The 20,894-nt window shown below is 43.8% G+C and overlaps 1 protein-coding gene across 1 annotated transcript in view; it reads left to right on the top strand.

The window, feature by feature from the left end:
- Positions 1–413: 413 nt before the first annotated feature.
- The window catches only part of LOC128660046 (oocyte zinc finger protein XlCOF6-like), a 325,836-nt gene continuing 305,355 nt past the window's right edge, over positions 414–20,894 (top strand). The window contains exon 1 of the mRNA XM_053713643.1: positions 414–429. The gene's annotated coding sequence lies outside the window, so the exon portion shown is untranslated. The remainder of the gene's footprint in view (positions 430–20,894) is intronic.

Below are 20,894 nucleotides of genomic sequence, written 5' to 3'. Positions count from 1 at the left end.
CGTTCCATTCCGTCATAATTAGACTGGGCTTTAAAGCCGTTATGACGGAATGGAACGTCATAACTAACGGCTGTCCTGAAGCCTTCTGTGCTTCAGGGATTTAATCGCGGTCTGGAGGGCGTTCCTAGGATTGTAGGGACGCCCCCCAGATGCGATCCAATAATTGAAATCTCGCGATCGTATGCACGATCGCGTAGTTTCAATTTGTCTACATCGGAACAGTTGTTCCGATGTAGGCACTTTAACCCTGTCACGAAAGGGTTAAACAATGTTAAAAAGCATCCAATTTGTCTTTGAAATTGTTGCATATTTTCTTTTGTCTGATTAGCTGCTGATTAACATGTGACTTCTAAGTGTAGTCTGGGAGATGTAGTCCAGTATTGAAATCACTGTTCTCCTCCCATTTACTTCCTGTGGAGCTGTAGCTGGGTGAGTGAGTCAGGCTGTGTGTGTTGTCTGATTAAAAGTTTTAGTCACTTTCTAGTCTTCTTAAAATTTTTATAATTGTTATAAATGTTGTCCTTTTAGTGCATGTTATTCATCTGCTTGTGCCAGGCAATGAGATACTAAAGTGCTGTTTAACTCTTTGTGTTAGTGAAGGGTTAATACACACTGTGCTGCTTTCTGTGCTAGTAAAGGGTTAATACACACTGTGCTGTTCTCTGTGCTAGTGAAGGGTTAATACACAATGTACAGCTCTCTGTGCTAGTGAAGGGTTAATACACACTGTGCTGCTCTCTGTGCTAGTAAAGGGTTAGTACACACTGCTGTTCTCTGTGCTAGTGAAGGGTTAATACACAATGTACAGCTCTCTGTGCTAGTGAAGGGTTAATACACACTGCATCTCTCTGTGCTAGTGAAGGGTTAATACACACTGTGCAGCTCTCTGTGCTAGTGAAGGGTTAATACACACTGTGTAGCTCTCTGTGCTAGTGAAGGGTTAATGCACACTGTGCTGCTCTCTGTGCTAGTGAAGGGTTAATACACACTGTGCTGTTCTCTGTGCTAGTGAAGGGTTAATACACACTGTGCTGTTCTCTGTGCTAGTGAAGGGTTAATACACACTGTGCTGCTCTCTGTGCTAGTGAAGGGTTAATACACACTGTGCTGCTCTCTGTGCTAGTGAAGGGTTAATACACACTGTGCTGCTTTCTGTGCTAGTGAAGGGTTAATACACACTGTGCTGCTTTCTGTGCTAGTGAAGGGTTAATACACACTGTGCTGCTTTCTGTGCTAGTGAAGGGTTAATACACACTGTGCTGCTTTTTGTGCTAATGAAGGCTTAATACACACTGTGCTGTTCTCTGTGTTAGTGAAGGGTTAATATACACTGTGCTGTTCTCTGTGTTAGTGAAGGCTTAATACACACTGTGCTGCTCTCTGTGCTAGTGAAGGGTTAATACACACTGCAGCTCTCTGTGCTAGTGAAGGGTTAATACACACTGTGCAACTCTCTGTGCTAGTGAAGGGTTAATACACACTGTGCTAGGGAGGGGTTAATACACACTGTGCTGCTCAATGTGCTAGTGAAGGGTTAATACACAGTGTGCTGATCTCTGTGCTAGTGAAGGCTTAATACACACTGTGCAGCTCTCTGTGCTAGTGAAGGCTTAATACACACTGTGCTGTTCTCTGTTAGTGAAGGGTTAATACACACTGTGCTGTTCTCTGTGTTAGTGAAGGGTTAATACACACTGTGCTGTTCTCTGTGTTAGTGAAGGGTTAATACACACTGTGCTGCTTTCTGTGTTAGTGAAGGGTTAATACACACTGTGCTGTTCTCTGTGTTAGTGTAGGGTTAATACACACTGTGCTGCTTTCTGTGCTAGTAAGGGTTAATACACACTGCTGTTCTCTGTGCTAGTGAAGGGTTAATACACAATGTACAGCTCTCTGTGCTAGTGAAGGGTGTATATACACTGTGCTGCTCTCTGTGCTAGTGAAGGGTTAATACACATTGTGCTGCTCTCTGTGCTAGTGAAGGGTTTATACACACTGTGCTGCTCTCTGTGCTAGTGAAGGGTTAATACACACTGTGCAGCTCTCTGTGCTAGTGAAGAGTTAATACACACGGTGCTGCTTTTTGTGCTAGTGAAGGCTTAATACACACTGTGCTGTTCTCTGTGTTAGTGAAGGGTTAATATACACTGCTGCTCTCTGTGCTAGTGAAGGGTTAATACACACTGTGCAGCTCTCTGTGCTAGTGAAGGGTTAATACACACTGTGCTGCTCAATGTGCTAGTGAAGGGTTAATACACACTGTGCTACTCAATGTGCTAGTGAAGGGTTAATACACAGTGTGCAGATCTCTGTGCTAGTGAAGGGTTAATACACACTGTGCTGTGCTCTGTGTTAGTGAAGGGTTAATACACACTGTGCTGCTCTCCGTGCTAGTGAAGGGTTAATACACACTGTGCTGTTCTCTGTGTTAGTGAAGGGTTAATACACACTGTGCTGTTCTCTGTGTTAGTGAAGGGTTAATACACACTGTGCTGTTCTCTGTGTTAGTGAAGGGTTAATACACACTGTGCTGCTCTCCGTGCTAGTGAAGGGTTAATATACACTGTGCTGCTTTCTGTGCTAGTAAAGGGTTAATACATACTGCTGTTCTCTGTGCTAGTGAAGGGTTAATACACACTGTGCTGCTTTCTGTGCTAGTAAAGGGTTAATACACACTGTGCTGCTCTCTGTGCTAGTATAGGGTTAATACAAACTGCTGTTCTCTGTGCTAGTGAAGGGTTAATACACAATGCACAGCTCTCTGTGCTAGTGAAGGCTTAATACACACTGTGCTGCTCTCTGTGCTAGTGAAGGGTTAATACACATTGTGCTGCTCTCTGTGCTAGTGAAGGGTTAATACACACTGTGCTGCTCTCTGTGCTAGTGAAGGGTTAATACACACAGTGCTGCTTTTTGTGCTAGTGAAGGCTTAATACACACTGTGCTGTTCTCTGTGTTAGTGAAGGGTTAATATACACTGTGCAGCTCTCTGTGCTAGAGAAGGGTTTATACACACTGTGCTGCTCTCTGTTCTAGTGAAGGGTTAATACACACTGTGCAGCTCTCTGTGCTAGTGAAGGGTTAATACACACACTGCTGATTTTTGTGCTAATGAAGGCTTAATACACACTGTGCTGTTCTCTGTGTTAGTGAAGGGTTAATATACACTGTGCTGCTCTCTGTGATAGTGAAGGGTTAATACACACTGTGCTGTTCTCTGTGTTAGTGAAGGGTTAATATACACGGTGCTGCTCTCTGTGCTAGTGAAGGGTTAATACACACTGCAGCTCTCTGTGCTAGTGAAGGGTTAATACACACTGTGCAACTCTCTGTGCTAGTGAAGGGTTAATACACACTGTGCTTCTCTCTGTGCTAGTGAAGGGTTAATACACACTGTGCTGCTCTCTGTGCTAGTGAAGGGTTAATACACACTGTGCTGCTCTCTGTGCTAGTGAAGGGTTAATACACACTGTGCTGCTCTCTGTGCTAGTGAAGGGTTAATACACACTGTACAGCTCTCTGTGCTAGTATAGGGTTAATACACACTGCTGATTTTTGTGCTAGTGGAGGCTTAATACACACTGTGCTGTTATCTGTGTTAGCGAAGGGTTAATACACACTGTGCAGCTTTCTGTGCTAGTATAGGGTTAATACACACTGTGCAGCTTTCTGTGCTAGTGACGGGTTAATACACACTGCGCTGCTTTTTGTGCTAGTGAAGGGTTAATACACACTGCAGATCTCTGTGCTAGTGAAGGGTTAATACACACTGCAGCTTTCTGTGCTAGTGAAGGGTTAATATACACTGTGCAGCTCTCTGTGCTAGTGAAGGGTTAATATACACTGTGCTGCTTTTTGTGCTAGTAAAAGGTTAATACACACTGTGCTGCTCTCTGTGCTAGTGAAGGGTTAATACACACTGTGCTGCTCTCTGTGCTAGTGAAGGGTTAATACACACTGTGCTGCTCTCTGTGCTAGTGAAGGGTTAATACACACTGTGCTGCTCTCTGTGCTAGTGAAGGGTTAATACACACTGTGCTGCTCTCTGTGCTAGTGAAGGGTTAATACACACTGTGCTGCTCTCTGTGCTAGTGAAGGGTTAATACACACTGTGCTGCTCTCTGTGCTAGTGAAGGGTTAATACACACTGTGCTGCTCTTTTTGCTAGTGAAGGCTGAAGGGTTAATACACACTGCTGATTTTTGTGCTAGTGAAGGCTTAATACACACTGTGCTGTTATCTGTGTTAGCTAAGGGTTAATACACACTGCTGCTTTTTGTGCTAGTGAATGCTTAATACACACCGTGCTGTTCTCTGTGTTAGTGAAGGGTTAATATACACTGTGCAGCTCTCTTTGCTAGTGAAGGGTTAATAGACACGGTGCTGCTCTCTGTGCTAGTGAAGGGTTAATACACACTGTGCTGCTCTCTGTGCTAGTGAAGGGTTAATACACACTGTGCTGCTCTCTGTGCTAGTGAAGGGTTAATACACACTGTGCTGCTCTCTGTGCTAGTGAAGGGTTAATACACACTGTGCAGCTCTCTGTGCTAGTGAAGGGTTAATACACACTGTGCTGCTCTCTGTGCTAGTGAAGGGTTAATAGTCACTATGTGTGTTGTGTGATTAAAAGTTTTAGTCACTTTCTAGTCTTCTTAAAAAGTTTATAATTGTTATAAATGTTGTTCTTTTAATGTATGTTATTCATCTGCTTGTGCCAGGCAATGGGATACTAAAGTGCTGTTCAACTCTTTGTGTTAGTGAAGGGTTAATACTCACTGTGCATCTCTCTGTTCCAGTGAAGGGTTAATACACACTGTGCTGCTCAATGTGCTAGTGAAGGGTTAATACACACTGTGCTGCTCAATGTGCTAGTGAAGTGTTAATATACACTGTGCTGCTCTGTGCTAGTGAAGGGTTAATACACACTGTGCTGTTCTCTGTGTTAGTGAAGGGTTAATACACACTGTGCTGTTCTCTGTGTTAGTGAAGGGTTAATACACACTGTGCTGTTCTCTGTGTTAGTGAAGGGTTAATACACAATGTACAGCTCTCTGTGCTAGTGAAGGGTTAATACACACTGTGCTGCTCTCTGTGCTAGTGAAGGGTTAATACACATGGTGCTACTCTCTGTGCTAGTGAGAGGTTAATACCAACTGTGCTGCTCTCTGTGCTAGTGAAGGGTTAATACACACTGTGCTGCTCTCTGTGCAAGTGAAGGGGTTAATACACACTGTGCTGCTCTCTGTGCTAGTGAAGGGGTTAATACACACTGTGCTAGTGAAGGGTTAATACACACTGTGCTGCTCTCTGTGCTAGTGAAGGGTTAATACACACTGTGCTGCTCTCTGTGCTAGTGAAGGGTTAATACACACTGTGCTGCTCTCTGTGCTAGTGAAGGGTTAATACACACTGTGCTGCTCTCTGTGCTAGTGAAGGGTTAATACACACTGTGCTGCTCTCTGTGCTAGTGAAGGGTTAATACACACTGTGCTGCTTTCTGTGCTAGTGAAGGGTTAATACACACTGTGCTGCTTTCTGTGCTAGTGAAGGGTTAATACACACTGTGCTGCTTTCTGTGCTAGTGAAGGGTTAATACACACTGTGCTGTTCTCTGTGTTAGTGAAGGGTTAATATACACTGTGCTGTTCTCTGTGTTAGTGAAGGGTTAATATACACTGTGCTGTTCTCTGTGCTAGTGAAGGGTTAATACACACTGCAGCTCTCTGTGCTAGTGAAGGGTTAATACACACTGTAGCTATTTGTGCTAGTGAAGGCTGAAGGGTTAATACACACTGCTGATTTTTGTGCTAGTGAAGGCTTAATACACACTGTGCTGTTATCTGTGTTAGCTAAGGGTTAATACACACTGCTGCTTTTTGTGCTAGTGAATGCTTAATACACACCGTGCTGTTCTCTGTGTTAGTGAAGGGTTAATATACACTGTGCAGCTCTCTTTGCTAGTGAAGGGTTAATAGACATGGTGCTGCTCTCTGTGCTAGTGAAGGGTTAATACACACTGTGCTGCTCTCTGTGCTAGTGAAGGGTTAATACACACTGTGCTGCTCTCTGTGCAAGTGAAGGGTTAATACACACTGTGCAGCTCTCTGTGCTAGTGAAGGGTTAATACACACTGTGCTGCTCTCTGTGCTAGTGAAGGGTTAATAGTCACTATGTGTGTTGTGTGATTAAAAGTTTTAGTCACTTTCTAGTCTTCTTAAAAAGTTTATAATTGTTATAAATGTTGTTCTTTTAATGTATGTTATTCATCTGCTTGTGCCAGGCAATGGGATACTAAAGTGCTGTTCAACTCTTTGTGTTAGTGAAGGGTTAATACTCACTGTGCATCTCTCTGTTCCAGTGAAGGGTTAATACACACTGTGCTGCTCAATGTGCTAGTGAAGGGTTAATACACACTGTGCTGCTCAATGTGCTAGTGAAGTGTTAATATACACTGTGCTGCTCTGTGCTAGTGAAGGCTTAATACACACTGTGCTGTTCTCTGTGTTAGTGAAGGGTTAATACACACTGTGCTGTTCTCTGTGTTAGTGAAGGGTTAATACACACTGTGCTGTTCTCTGTGTTAGTGAAGGGTTAATACACAATGTACAGCTCTCTGTGCTAGTGAAGGGTTAATACACACTGTGCTGCTCTCTGTGCTAGTATAGGGTTAATACAAACTGCTGTTCTCTGTGCTAGTGAAGGGTTAATACACAATGTACAGCTCTCTGTGCTAGTGAAGGGTGTATACACACTGTGCTGCTTTCTGTGCTAGTATAGGGTTAATACACACTGCTCTTCTCTGTGCTAGTGAAGGGTTAATACACAATGTACAGCTCTCTGTGGTAGTGAAGGGTTAATACACACTGTGCAGCTCTCTGTGCTAGTGATGGGTTAATACACACTGTGCTGCTTTTTGTGCTAGTGAAGGCTTAATACACACTGTGCTGTTCTCTGTGTTAGTGAAGGGTTAATACACATTGTGCTGCTCTCTGTGCTAGTGAAGGGTTAATACACACTGCTGATTTTTGTGCTAGTGAAGGGTTAATACACACTGCTGATTTTTGTGCTAGTGAAGGGTTAATACACACTGTGCTGTTCTCTGTGCTAGTGAAGGGTTAATACACACTGTGTAGCTTTCTGTGCTAGTGAAGGGTTAATACACACTGCAGCTCTCTGTGCTAGTGAGAGGTTAATACCAACTGTGCTGCTCTCTGTGCTAGTGAAGGGTTAATACACATGGTGCTGCTCTCTGTGCTAGTGAGAGGTTAATACCAACTGTGCTGCTCTCTGTGCTAGTGAAGGGTTAATACACACTGTACTGATCTCTGTGCTAGTGAGAGGTTAATACACACTGTGCTGCTCTCTGTGCTAGTGAAGGGTTAATATACATTGTTCTGCTCTCTGTGCTAGTGAAGGGTTAATACACACTGTGCTGCTCTCTGTGCTAGTGAAGGGTTAATACACACGGTGCTGCTATCTGTGCTAGTGAGAGGTTAATACCAACTGTGCTGCTCTCTGTGCTAGTGAAGGGTTAATACACATGGTGCTGCTCTCTGTGCTAGTGAGAGGTTAATACCAACTGTGCTGCTCTCTGTGCTAGTGAAGGGTTAATACACACTGTGCTGCTCTCTGTGCAAGTGAAGGGGTTAATACACACTGTGCTGCTCTCTGTGCTAGTGAAGGGGTTAATACACACTGTGCTGCTCTCCGTGCTAGTGAAGGGTTAATACACACTGTGCTGTTCTCCGTGCTAGTGAAGGGTTAATACACACTGTGCTGCTCTCTGTGCTAGTGAAGGGTTAATACACACTGTGCTGCTCTCTGTGCTAGTGAAGTGTTAATACACACTGTGCTGCTCTCTGTGCTAGTGAAGGGTTAATACACACTGCATCTCTCTGTGCTAGTGAAGGGTTAATACACACTGTGCAGCTCTCTGTGCTAGTGAAGGGTTAATACACACTGTGCTGCTCTCTGTGCTAGTGAAGGGTTAATACACACTGTGCTGCTCTCTGTGCTAGTGAAGGGTTAATACACACTGCATCTCTCTGTGCTAGTGAAGGGTTAATACACACTGTGCAGCTCTCTGTGCTAGTGAAGGGTTAATACACACTGTGCTGCTCTCTGTGCTAGTGAAGGGTTAATACACACTGTGCAGCTCTCTGTGCTAGTGAAGGGTTAATACACACTGTGCTGCTCTCTGTGCTAGTGAAGGGTTAATACACACTGTGCTGCTCTCTGTGCTAGTGAAGGGTTAATACACACTGTGCTGCTCTCTGTGCTAGTGAAGGGTTAATACACACTGTGCTGCTCTCTGTGCTAGTGAAGGGTTAATACACACTGTGCTGCTCTCTGTGCTAGTGAAGGGTTAATACACACTGTGCTGCTTTCTGTGCTAGTGAAGGGTTAATACACACTGTGCTGCTTTCTGTGCTAGTGAAGGGTTAATATACACTGTGCTGCTTTCTGTGCTAGTGAAGGGTTAATACACACTGTGCTGTTCTCTGTGTTAGTGAAGGGTTAATATACACTGTGCTGTTCTCTGTGTTAGTGAAGGGTTAATATACACTGTGCTGTTCTCTGTGTTAGTGAAGGCTTAATACACACTGTGCTGCTCTCTGTGCTAGTGAAGGGTTAATACACACTGCAGCTCTCTGTGCTAGTGAAGGGTTAATACACACTGTGCAACTCTCTGTGCTAGTGAAGGGTTAATACACACTGTGCTAGGGAGGGGTTAATACACACTGTGCTGATCTCTGTGCTAGTGAAGGGTTAATACACACTGTGCTGCTCTCTGTGCTAGTGAAGGGTTAATACACACTGTGCAGCTCTCTGTGCTAGTGAAGGCTTAATACACACTGTGCTGTTCTCTGTGTTAGTGAAGGGTTAATACACACTGTGCTGTTCTCTGTGTTAGTGAAGGGTTAATACACACTGTGCTGTTCTCTGTGTTAGTGAAGGGTTAATACACACTGTGCTGCTTTCTGTGTTAGTGAAGGGTTAATACACACTGTGCTGTTCTCTGTGTTAGTGTAGGGTTAATACACACTGTGCTGCTTTCTGTGCTAGTAAGGGTTAATACACACTGCTGTTCTCTTTGCTAGTGAAGGGTTAATACACAATGTACAGCTCTCTGTGCTAGTGAAGGGTGTATATACACTGTGCTGCTCTCTGTGCTAGTGAAGGGTTAATACACATTGTGCTGCTCTCTGTGCTAGTGAAGGGTTTATACACACTGTGCTGCTCTCTGTGCTAGTGAAGGGTTAATACACACTGTGCAGCTCTCTGTGCTAGTGAAGGGTTAATACACACGGTGCTGCTTTTTGTGCTAGTGAAGGCTTAATACACACTGTGCTGTTCTCTGTGTTAGTGAAGGGTTAATATACACTGCTGCTCTCTGTGCTAGTGAAGGGTTAATACACACTGTGCAGCTCTCTGTGCTAGTGAAGGGTTAATACACACTGTGCTGCTCAATGTGCTAGTGAAGGGTTAATACACACTGCTACTCAATGTGCTAGTGAAGGGTTAATACACAGTGTGCTGATCTCTGTGCTAGTGAAGGGTTAATACACACTGTGCTGTTATCTGTGTTAGTGAAGGGTTAATACACAATGTGCTGTGCTCTGTGTTAGTGAAGGGTTAATACACACTGTGCTGCTCTCCGTGCTAGTGAAGGGTTAATACACACTGTGCTGTTCTCTGTGTTAGTGAAGGGTTAATACACACTGTGCTGTTCTCTGTGTTAGTGAAGGGTTAATACACACTGTGCTGCTCTCCGTGCTAGTGAAGGGTTAATATACACTGTGCTGCTTTCTGTGCTAGTAAAGGGTTAATACATACTGCTGTTCTCTGTGCTAGTGAAGGGTTAATACACACTGTGCTGCTCTCTGTGCTAGTGAAGGGTTAATACACATTGTGCTGCTCTCTGTGTTAGTGAAGGGTTAATACACACTGTGCTGCTTTCTGTGCTAGTAAAGGGTTAATACACACTGTGCTGCTCTCTGTGCTAGTATAGGGTTAATACAAACTGCTGTTCTCTGTGCTAGTGAAGGGTTAATACACAATGTACAGCTCTCTGTGCTAGTGAAGGCTTAATACACACTGTGCTGCTCTCTGTGCTAGTGAAGGGTTAATACACATTGTGCTGCTCTCTGCTAGTGAAGGGTTAATACACACTGTGCTGCTCTCTGTGCTAGTGAAGGGTTAATACACACAGTGCTGCTTTTTGTGCTAGTGAAGGCTTAATACACACTGTGCTGTTCTCTGTGTTAGTGAAGGGTTAATATACACTGTGCAGCTCTCTGTGCTAGAGAAGGGTTTATACACACTGTGCTGCTCTCTGTTCTAGTGAAGGGTTAATACACACTGTGCAGCTCTCTGTGCTAGTGAAGGGTTAATACACACAGTGCTGATTTTTGTGCTAATGAAGGCTTAATACACACTGTGCTGTTCTCTGTGTTAGTGAAGGGTTAATATACACTGTGCAGCTCTCTGTGCTAGTGAAGGGTTAATACACACTGTGCTGTTCTCTGTGTTAGTGAAGGGTTAATATACACGGTGCTGCTCTCTGTGCTAGTGAAGGGTTAATACACACTGCAGCTCTCTGTGCTAGTGAAGGGTTAATACACACTGTGCAACTCTCTGTGCTAGTGAAGGGTTAATACACACTGTGCTTCTCTCTGTGCTAGTGAAGGGTTAATACACACTGTGCTGCTCTCTGTGCTAGTGAAGGGTTAATACACACTGTGCTGCTCTCTGTGCTAGTGAAGGGTTAATACACACTGTGCTGCTCTCTGTGCTAGTGAAGGGTTAATACACACTGTACAGCTCTCTGTGCTAGTATAGGGTTAATACACACTGCTGATTTTTGTGCTAGTGGAGGCTTAATACACACTGTGCTGTTATCTGTGTTAGCGAAGGGTTAATACACACTGTGCAGCTTTCTGTGCTAGTATAGGGTTAATACACACTGTGCAGCTTTCTGTGCTAGTGACGGGTTAATACACACTGCGCTGCTTTTTGTGCTAGTGAAGGGTTAATACACACTGCAGATCTCTGTGCTAGTGAAGGGTTAATACACACTGCAGCTTTCTGTGCTAGTGAAGGGTTAATATACACTGTGCAGCTCTCTGTGCTAGTGAAGGGTTAATATACACTGTGCTGCTTTTTGTGCTAGTAAAAGGTTAATACACACTGTGCTGCTCTCTGTGCTAGTGAAGGGTTAATACACACTGTGCTGCTCTCTGTGCTAGTGAAGGGTTAATACACACTGTGCTGCTCTCTGTGCTAGTGAAGGGTTAATACACACTGTGCTGCTCTCTGTGCTAGTGAAGGGTTAATACACACTGTGCTGCTCTCTGTGCTAGTGAAGGGTTAATACACACTGTGCTGCTCTCTGTGCTAGTGAAGGGTTAATACACACTGTGCTGCTCTTTTTGCTAGTGAAGGGTTAATACACACTGTAGCTATTTGTGCTAGTGAAGGCTGAAGGGTTAATACACACTGCTGATTTTTGTGCTAGTGAAGGCTTAATACACACTGTGCTGTTATCTGTGTTAGCTAAGGGTTAATACACACTGCTGCTTTTTGTGCTAGTGAATGCTTAATACACACCGTGCTGTTCTCTGTGTTAGTGAAGGGTTAATATACACTGTGCAGCTCTCTTTGCTAGTGAAGGGTTAATACACACGGTGCTGCTCTCTGTGCTAGTGAAGGGTTAATACACACTGTGCTGCTCTCTGTGCTAGTGAAGGGTTAATACACACTGTGCTGCTCTCTGTGCTAGTGAAGGGTTAATACACACTGTGCAGCTCTCTGTGCTAGTGAAGGGTTAATACACACTGTGCTGCTCTCTGTGCTAGTGAAGGGTTAATAGTCACTATGTGTGTTGTGTGATTAAAAGTTTTAGTCACTTTCTAGTCTTCTTAAAAAGTTTATAATTGTTATAAATGTTGTTCTTTTAATGTATGTTATTCATCTGCTTGTGCCAGGCAATGGGATACTAAAGTGCTGTTCAACTCTTTGTGTTAGTGAAGGGTTAATACTCACTGTGCATCTCTCTGTTCCAGTGAAGGGTTAATACACACTGTGCTGCTCAATGTGCTAGTGAAGGGTTAATACACACTGTGCTGCTCAATGTGCTAGTGAAGGCTTAATACACACTGTGCTGTTCTCTGTGTTAGTGAAGGGTTAATACACACTGTGCTGTTCTCTGTGTTAGTGAAGGGTTAATACACACTGTGCTGTTCTGTGTGTTAGTGAAGGGTTAATACACAATGTACAGCTCTCTGTGCTAGTGAAGGGTTAATACACACTGTGCTGCTCTCTGTGCTAGTGTAGGGTTAATACAAACTGCTGTTCTCTGTGCTAGTGAAGGGTTAATACACAATGTACAGCTCTCTGTGCTAGTGAAGGGTGTATACACACTGTGCTGCTTTCTGTGCTAGTATAGGGTTAATACACACTGCTCTTCTCTGTGCTAGTGAAGGGTTAATACACAATGTACAGCTCTCTGTGGTAGTGAAGGGTTAATACACACTGTGCAGCTCTCTGTGCTAGTGATGGGTTAATACACACTGTGCTGCTTTTTGTGCTAGTGAAGGCTTAATACACACTGTGCTGTTCTCTATGTTAGTGAAGGGTTAATACACATTGTGCTGCTCTCTGTGCTAGTGAAGGGTTAATACACACTGCTGATTTTTGTGCTAGTGAAGGGTTAATACACACTGCTGATTTTTGTGCTAGTGAAGGGTTAATACACACTGTGTAGCTTTCTGTGCTAGTGAAGGGTTAATACACACTGCAGCTCTCTGTGCTAGTGAAGGGTTAATACACACTGCTGCTCTCTTTGCTATTGAAGGGTTAATACACACTGTGCTGCTCTCTGTGCTAGTGAGAGGTTAATACCAACTGTGCTGCTCTCTGTGCTAGTGAAGGGTTAATACACACTGTACTGATCTCTGTGCTAGTGAAGGGTTAATACACACTGTGCTGCTCTCTGTGCTAGTGAAGGGTTAATATACATTGTGCTGCTCTCTGTGTTAGTGAAGGGTTAATACACACTGTGCTGCTCTCTGTGCTAGTGAAGGGTTAATACACACGGTGCTGCTATCTGTGCTAGTGAGAGGTTAATACCAACTGTGCTGCTCTCTGTGCTAGTGAAGGGTTAATACACATGGTGCTGCTCTCTGTGCTAGTGAGAGGTTAATACCAACTGTGCTGCTCTCTGTGCTAGTGAAGGGTTAATACACACTGTACTGATCTCTGTGCTAGTGAAGGGTTAATACACACTGTGCTGCTCTCTGTGCTAGTGAAGGGTTAATATACATTGTTCTGCTCTCTGTGCTAGTGAAGGGTTAATACACACTGTGCTGCTCTCTGTGCTAGTGAAGGGTTAATACACACGGTGCTGCTATCTGTGCTAGTGAGAGGTTAATACCAACTGTGCTGCTCTCTGTGCTAGTGAAGGGTTAATACACATGGTGCTGCTCTCTGTGCTAGTGAGAGGTTAATACCAACTGTGCTGCTCTCTGTGCTAGTGAAGGGTTAATACACACTGTGCTGCTCTCTGTGCAAGTGAAGGGGTTAATACACACTGTGCTGCTCTCTGTGCTAGTGAAGGGGTTAATACACACTGTGCTGCTCTCCGTGCTAGTGAAGGGTTAATACACACTGTGCTGTTCTCCGTGCTAGTGAAGGGTTAATACACACTGTGCTGCTCTCCGTGCTAGTGAAGGGTTAATACACACTGTAGCTATTTGTGCTAGTGAAGGGTTAATACACACTGTGCTGCTCTCCGTGCTAGTGAAGGGTTAATACACACTGTAGCTATTTGTGCTAGTGAAGGGTTAATACACACTGTGCTGCTCTCTGTGCTAGTGAAGGGGTTAATACACACTGTGCTGCTCTCCGTGCTAGTGAAGGGTTAATACACACTGTGCTGCTCTTTTTGCTAGTGAAGGGTTAATATACACTGTGCTGCTCTCTGTGCTAGTGAAGGGTTAATACACACTACTGCTCTCTTTGCTAGTGAAGGGTTAATACACACTGTGCTGCTCTCTGTGCTAGTGAAGGGTTAATACACACTGCTGCTCTCTTTGCTAGTGAAGGGTTAATACACACTGTGCTGCTCTTTTTGCTAGTGAAGGGTTAATATACACTAGCTATTTGTGCTAGTGAAGGGTTAATACACACTGTGCAGCTCTCTGCTAGGGAAGGGATAATACACACGGTGCTGCTCTCTGTGCTAGCGAGAGGTTAATACCAACTGTGCTGCTCTCTGTGCTAGTCAAGGGTTAATACACTCTGTGCTGCTTTCTGTGCTAGTGAAGGGGTTAATACACACTGTTCTGCTCTCTGTGCTAGTGAAGGGGTTAATACACACTGTGCTGCACTCTGTGCTAGTTAAGGGTTAATACACACTGTGCTGCACTCTGTGCTAGTGAGAGGTTAATACCAACTGTACTGCTCTCTGTGCTAGTGAAGGGTTAATACACACTGTGCTGCACTCTGTGCTAGTTAAGGGTTAATACACACGGTGCTGCTCTCTGTGCTAGTGAGAGGTTAATACACACTGTGCTGCACTCTGTGCTAGTGAAGGGTTAATACACACTGTGCTGCACTCTGTGCTAGTTAAGGGTTAATACACACTGTGCTGCTCTCTGTGCTAGTAAAGGGTTAATACACACTGTGCTACTCTCTGTGCTAGTGAAGGGTTAATACATACTGTGGTAGGGAAGGGTTATTATACACTGTGCAGCTCTCTGTGCTAGTGAAGGGTTAATACACACTGTGCTGCTCTTTGTGCTAGTGAAGGGTTAATACACACTGTGCTGCTCTCTGTGCTAGTAAAGGGTTAATACACACTGTGCTACTCTCTGTGCTATTGAAGGGTTAATACACACTGTGATGCGGTCTCTGTGCTAGTGAAGGGTTAATACACACTGTGCTGCTCTCTGTGCTAGTGAAGGGTTAATACACACTGTGCTGCTCTCTGTGCTAGTGAAGGGTTAATACACACTGTGTTGCTCTCTGTGCTAGTGAAGGGTTAATACACACTGTGATGCTCTCTGTGCTAGTGAAGGGTTAATACACACTGTGCTGCTCTCTGTACTAGTGAAGGGTTAATACACACTGTGCTGCTCTCTGTACTAGTGAAGGGTTAATACACACTGTGCTGCTCTCTGTACTAGTGAAGGGTTAATACACACCACCTTATGCTGATTGTCACATTCTCTGTGGTTTTGTGTATTCTCAGATAGTATTGTCTTTTGTTTTATATTCTGTCTGTTATTTGTTTTATATCTCTTGTTACTTTACTGGTCTGTGTTTTATTAATATCTCTCTGTTTCCTATTGTCATGTGTATGTATATGTGAATATATATATCCTATATTATAAAAGGCAAGTGTTTGTCTGAAGCCGTCAGGCGCAGTACAGACAAACACTTGGCCTTAGAAAGCGAACAGCTGATCGCACGCGCACCCACCCGACCTCGCACGCGCACCCCTGCAGGTGAAAACAGCAGCGCGAGGACCGGACAAGTGAAAGAGCACAGCTGATCGCACGCGCACCACTGCAGGTGAAAACAGCAGCGCGAGGACCGGCAAGTGAAGGCGCACAGCTGATCAGACGAGAGAGAGAAAGAGAATACCATTTTTTTTTTTTTAAAGTAAAGTTCAGTTAATGTCATACAGACGATGCATTTCAGTACAGCTTACATTAAACAGACAAGAAAAAGAAAATATTTTCAAATATACATCAACAAGTTCTATACAGCGTGGATATATAGCATTGAATAGGGTTAGGGGAACACTCATGGATCCCAATAGTGAACCTTAGTTTTTTAGTTTTGTATAATATTATTATAATTGGTACCACACTCAAAAGTATCCACATTTAAATGAAACCGGCCAAACATGGAATAACTGACATCCAGATGTCAGGGTGGGTAACATATAATGCTTATCTGATGTAATGAGCAGTTGCCTAAAACTGTAGAAACTATCACAAGGCTCTAGTATAGGGGGGGGGCTGTGAAACCCTAAGGTTTACTGTTGATTATACTGCTATCCTCGAAGTGGGGAATAGTAGGCCAAACATATCTGTTGGAGAATAACAAGAAATATTAGAGATGTAAGGTCTAGTAGTGAGCGTCAAGTTGTGTGACATGAAGTGGATGCGCTTTGAACATTTGGGAGTTGGCCTGCTCCAGGTATAATAGAGGGGGGCTTTTAAGCAAGAAGTTACTGGGAACGCCACGCCGCCCTGGCCGCAGGCAGCACGGTGTTGAATTTAGCTTTCACGGGTAATTGCTTTAATGGGGATAAGGGTCAAAACTTGCTACCAGATTTTTGTGTGCGTCATAAAACTCAGATAAACACAATTGCTACATCAGTATGACAAAATGGGGAGACAACCCAAAAATAGCCAAGCAACACAGAACAATGAGTATAGGAAGTATGTTAGTAATTAGTATGATATAAACTGGAAATTGGGAAAATGCCCTCCTTAAAACAGAATGCTTGAATCTACTGGGCTCATTTGTATGCAAACAATATTCTGTAAACTATATAGGGGCACTGATTATAAACATCTAGGTATTATATATTAAAGGACAAAAGTGACCCACAATTTCTTTTTTTTTTTAAATTCTTTATTTATTCTATGAAGAGACATAACATAAAGCAAAGCAAAACAAAAGAAAAAGAAAATATTCCCCTATTTCCGGGGGTCAGATATCAGAAATAACATAACATATATATGGTTGCAGAATATCAAACTAGCATTGAGTAATCAATTAGTCTTACATCAACATGACATATCTCTCACAGTTTTTTTTTTTTTTTTCCCTTTTCCCCCCCTCCTCCTTTTTTCAACCTAATACTCGGCCAGACGGCTATCCCTTCTCCCCCAGGGTGTCATTCCCCCCAGCCTGGTTCGCACCTCACCTTCCACTAAGGAAGCAATATCTATTTATTTACTGTTCTGCAAAATCTACCTTCCATTCTCCTCGCAACTGAGCTTCCAACAGATATTCAGAATTGCGTATGGGGTATAGAATTCTCGCCTATTGTGAGGCATGCAGTGAGTGTAGATAAGTGTCCCATTTTCTCATGAAACGTGCCGTGCGATTTGCCATATCTCCCATAGTGTCTACCTGTTCGTGTATCAGCTGTGTATGTATCTCATTTTTTAACTGCGATAGGGTTGGGGTGCGTCTATCCAGTATCTCAGAATTATTTTTCTTGCTTGGAGAATGACATTGTGCATTAAAGACTGTCTTGCTTCTGGGCAGCTCAGGTGTATCTAGGAATATTACCATTTGCGGTGTAAGCGTTGCCACTTGTATGTTTAGGGAACGTAACCAAAAACAAATCATCCCCCAGAACTTCGTCAGTCTGGGGCACTCCGATAGCATATGCAACAAAGTTGCCTGTGCCTTAGAGCATTTTGGACAATTCCCCGTGTGATCCCTTTCCCATTTTCTGTATTGGTTAGGAGTCACGTAGGCTGACTGCAGGATTTTAGTGTGAGATTCTCTAATGTTCATTGCCAAGGTGGCCTTCCGAACATTTTCAATGCTACTTTGAATCTGTGCTTTGGTAATAGGAGCATTCAAAATCCCTGTCCATTTTTCCCCCAGATATTCCAATGTGTGTTCGTTATTAGGGGCCAACAATATCTTGTATATTGGAGAGATGGAAGTGCAACCCTGAGAATATATACTGCAGAGTTGGTGAACGCCACCGTTAACTTCAGGGAAATTCTCCGAGTTAACTAACTCCAAGGCGTAGTGCCTAGCCTGTAGGTAGGCAAAATGATGCGTGCGTGGCAAATTATAGGTCGTTTGGAGCTGTGAGAAAGTACGTATAGTTTTACCAGTACCCTCTAACATCTTGGACACTCTGTCCAGTCCCAAGGACTTCCAGGTTTTGAATGCCTGCGTGGTTATACCTGGCATGAAGAGTGGATTCCCCTGCAAGGGTATGTACTTAGAGATTTCATGACTACATTTTAACCTACTGCACAGTTTTCTCCAAGCCTGTAAAGGCTGTGACAGGAGGGGATAATGTATCAATAACTTATCTAGCTTATCAGCCTTTAGGTGTGGAAGAGCGGAAAGCGACCAGGGCTGGACTACATGCCGCTCTAGTTCTGGGATTGTGAAATGACTATTTCCCGTTAGCCAGTCAAGGACGTATTTCGCCTGTGCTGCCCAACAGTATAGCTCAACATTTGGGACCGCCATACCTCCCAAGGGAACTGTGCTCATCATTCTATTGGAGTGAATCCTGTGTTTTTTCCTAGCCCAAATGAAGGACAAGAAGTGTGACTTCCAGAAAAGCAAGTCCTTCTTGTGTATAAGTAATGGTAACATCTGCATTACGTAGAGCAACTTGGCAAATAGAACCATTTTAATGAGGGCTATCCTGCCTGAAACGGTCAATGGTAGTCCCACCCAGTGCTTGGTCAGATCCGAGGCCCCTTTTTTCAGGGGTGCGTAATTTATATCATACCAGTTCGCCGGATCTCGCGAGAGTTTAACTCCTAGATATTTAAAGACATTCCCCGCTACTCGAAAGTCATAGTGGAGGTCAGGTATATCGTTAGCATATGATAACCATATTAGCTCCGTTTTATCAGTGTTGACTTTATAGCCGGAGATGAGGCCAAAGTCTTTAATAATATCCATTAGTAGTGGGATATTTAGTCTGGGGTCCTGGATGTACAATACCATATCCGCAAAAAGTGACAAATGTAATGTCTTGTCTCCTATTTTGAGGCCTTTTGTAGTATGCCTGATCTTTACGGCGAGAGGCTCTAACGCTAGGTCAAAAAAGAGAGGTGAGAGCGGGCACCCCTGCCTCGTTCCTCTACTTAAGGCAAAAGGTTGGGATGGCATTCCATTCACCAGTATCGCAGCCTGGGGGCTAGTATATATTGCTTTTAACGCTCTCGCAAAGTTCCTGGTTATCCCGAATCGTTCTAGAGTATAAAACAGGTGACTCCAGAGGACCTTATCGAAGGCCTTCTCCACGTCTACTAGCAGTGCACATGCTTCATCTCGTTGTGGCACTCGATTTTTACTTGCTCTTTCCCAATAATGGGTGAGCAAGAATTCCAGGGTGCGCACATTGACTACCGAGGATCTACCTTTCACGAATCCTGTTTGATTTTCATGTATGAGGTTAGGGAGTACTATCGCTAGCCTATCTGCTAAAATTTTCGTGAACAATTTATAATCCGAATTCATTAGTGAAATCGGGCGATAAGATTCGGGGGCCAAGCAGTCTCTATCTGGTTTGAGAATCAAACTGATATTTGCTTCTGTGAACCTCTGCGACAAGTTGGCTTCGCCTTGCAGAATACCGTTAAACAACATGGCCAAGGGACCAGCTATTTCTTGCCCAAGTATCTTATAAAACTCCCCAGGTAGGCCGTCAGGACCCGGGGCTTTGTCCAGAGGGAGCCTCCCTATAGAGGCAAGTACCTCATTCGGGGCTATGCTTGCGCTTAACGCTTGCTGTTGGGGTTCCGTTAATGTGGTCAGAGGAATATCTCTCCAAAAATTTTCCCGAATGTTTGTGTCTACCTCCCGCATGGTGTATAGTTTTGAATAAAATTGCGTAAATACCCTCTGTATTCCTGCTGTGTCGGTATAGACCATGTCATTGTATTTAATAGCCGGTATTGTGTTACTGCCTCAATTTAGTTTGGTCAGTCTAGCCAGCATCTTTCCTGTTTTATTGCCATAGCGGTAGTACCTGGCCTGCAGCCTTGTGGCATCCCTTGCTGTGTTTTGAGTTAAGTATGTGTCCCTGTGTGCTTTGGTGTCTTGATATTTGAGTCTATTCGCTGCCGTAGGGTTACGTAAGTATCTATTTCTGGCATTTAAAAGTTGTTTAAGCAGCAACTCTTCCCTGACCTGCTTTTTCTTTTTGGAATTGATGACATAAGCCGTCGTGGAGCCTCTCAGCACTGCCTTACCTGCCTCCCAAAACAGTACCGAATTGTTCCTATGTCCCTGATTTGTTTCATCATACGCTAGCCACTCCCCTATAAGGTGCTTCCTAAAGTTATCGTCATGTAGAAGATACTTAGGGAATAACCACCTGGCACTGAAAGGTCTGACTGACCCTAGTTGTAGCTTTAATGTGATTGGGGCATGATCTGAGAGAACTGGGTCATCTATTCCCGCATCCCTGACCCTGGAGTTCATGGACCTGGAAATCAGAAAATAATCAATGCGTGATAGAGTGTCTTTTGCCGGAGTGGCACACGTGAAACTCTTAACCTCCGGGTTCCTATCCCTCCAGATGTCAGTGAGGAGAAAAGCATTTCGAAACCTGCGAAGCAGATTTGTGTCTCTCCTAGAGTTGAGATTTGTGTTGCGAGCTAACTGTGAGTGCAGCGGATTGTGAAATCTGTCAGCAGGGGTCTGCGGTGCAATATTATAGTCCCCACCTAGGACTATTGGGACGTCTGCAATTTTCAGTAATTGTACTCTAAGTTCACTCCAGAAGGCTTATTTATGTGTGTGGGGTCCATAGACCCCGCCTAAAAGCATTGGAGTTCCGTCAACTGTGAGCTTGAGTGAAATGTATCGACCCTGTGGATCTAACACGGTGTGGGTTATATTGTAATCTAGATTCTTGCGGAAGAGGACCGCTACCCCCCTAGCTCTGCTGCTGTCATATTTAGTATAGATAATCTCACCTACCCATCCCTGTTTTAACTTTTGGTGCTCTATGGGTTTGAGGTGAGTTTCTTGGAGGATCGCTATGTCTGCCTTTCTAGATTTCAGGTATTTCAATATAGTCTTTCTTTTCAATGGGGATGTGATTCCTCCCACGTTCCATGAGATAATATGTAGCCCCATCCTCAAGAATAGTATAA

Source organism: Bombina bombina, chromosome 5 (assembly GCF_027579735.1).
Source record: "Bombina bombina isolate aBomBom1 chromosome 5, aBomBom1.pri, whole genome shotgun sequence".
Classification (NCBI taxonomy): domain Eukaryota; kingdom Metazoa; phylum Chordata; class Amphibia; order Anura; family Bombinatoridae; genus Bombina; species Bombina bombina.
This window is presented reverse-complemented; position numbering and strand designations above follow the sequence as displayed.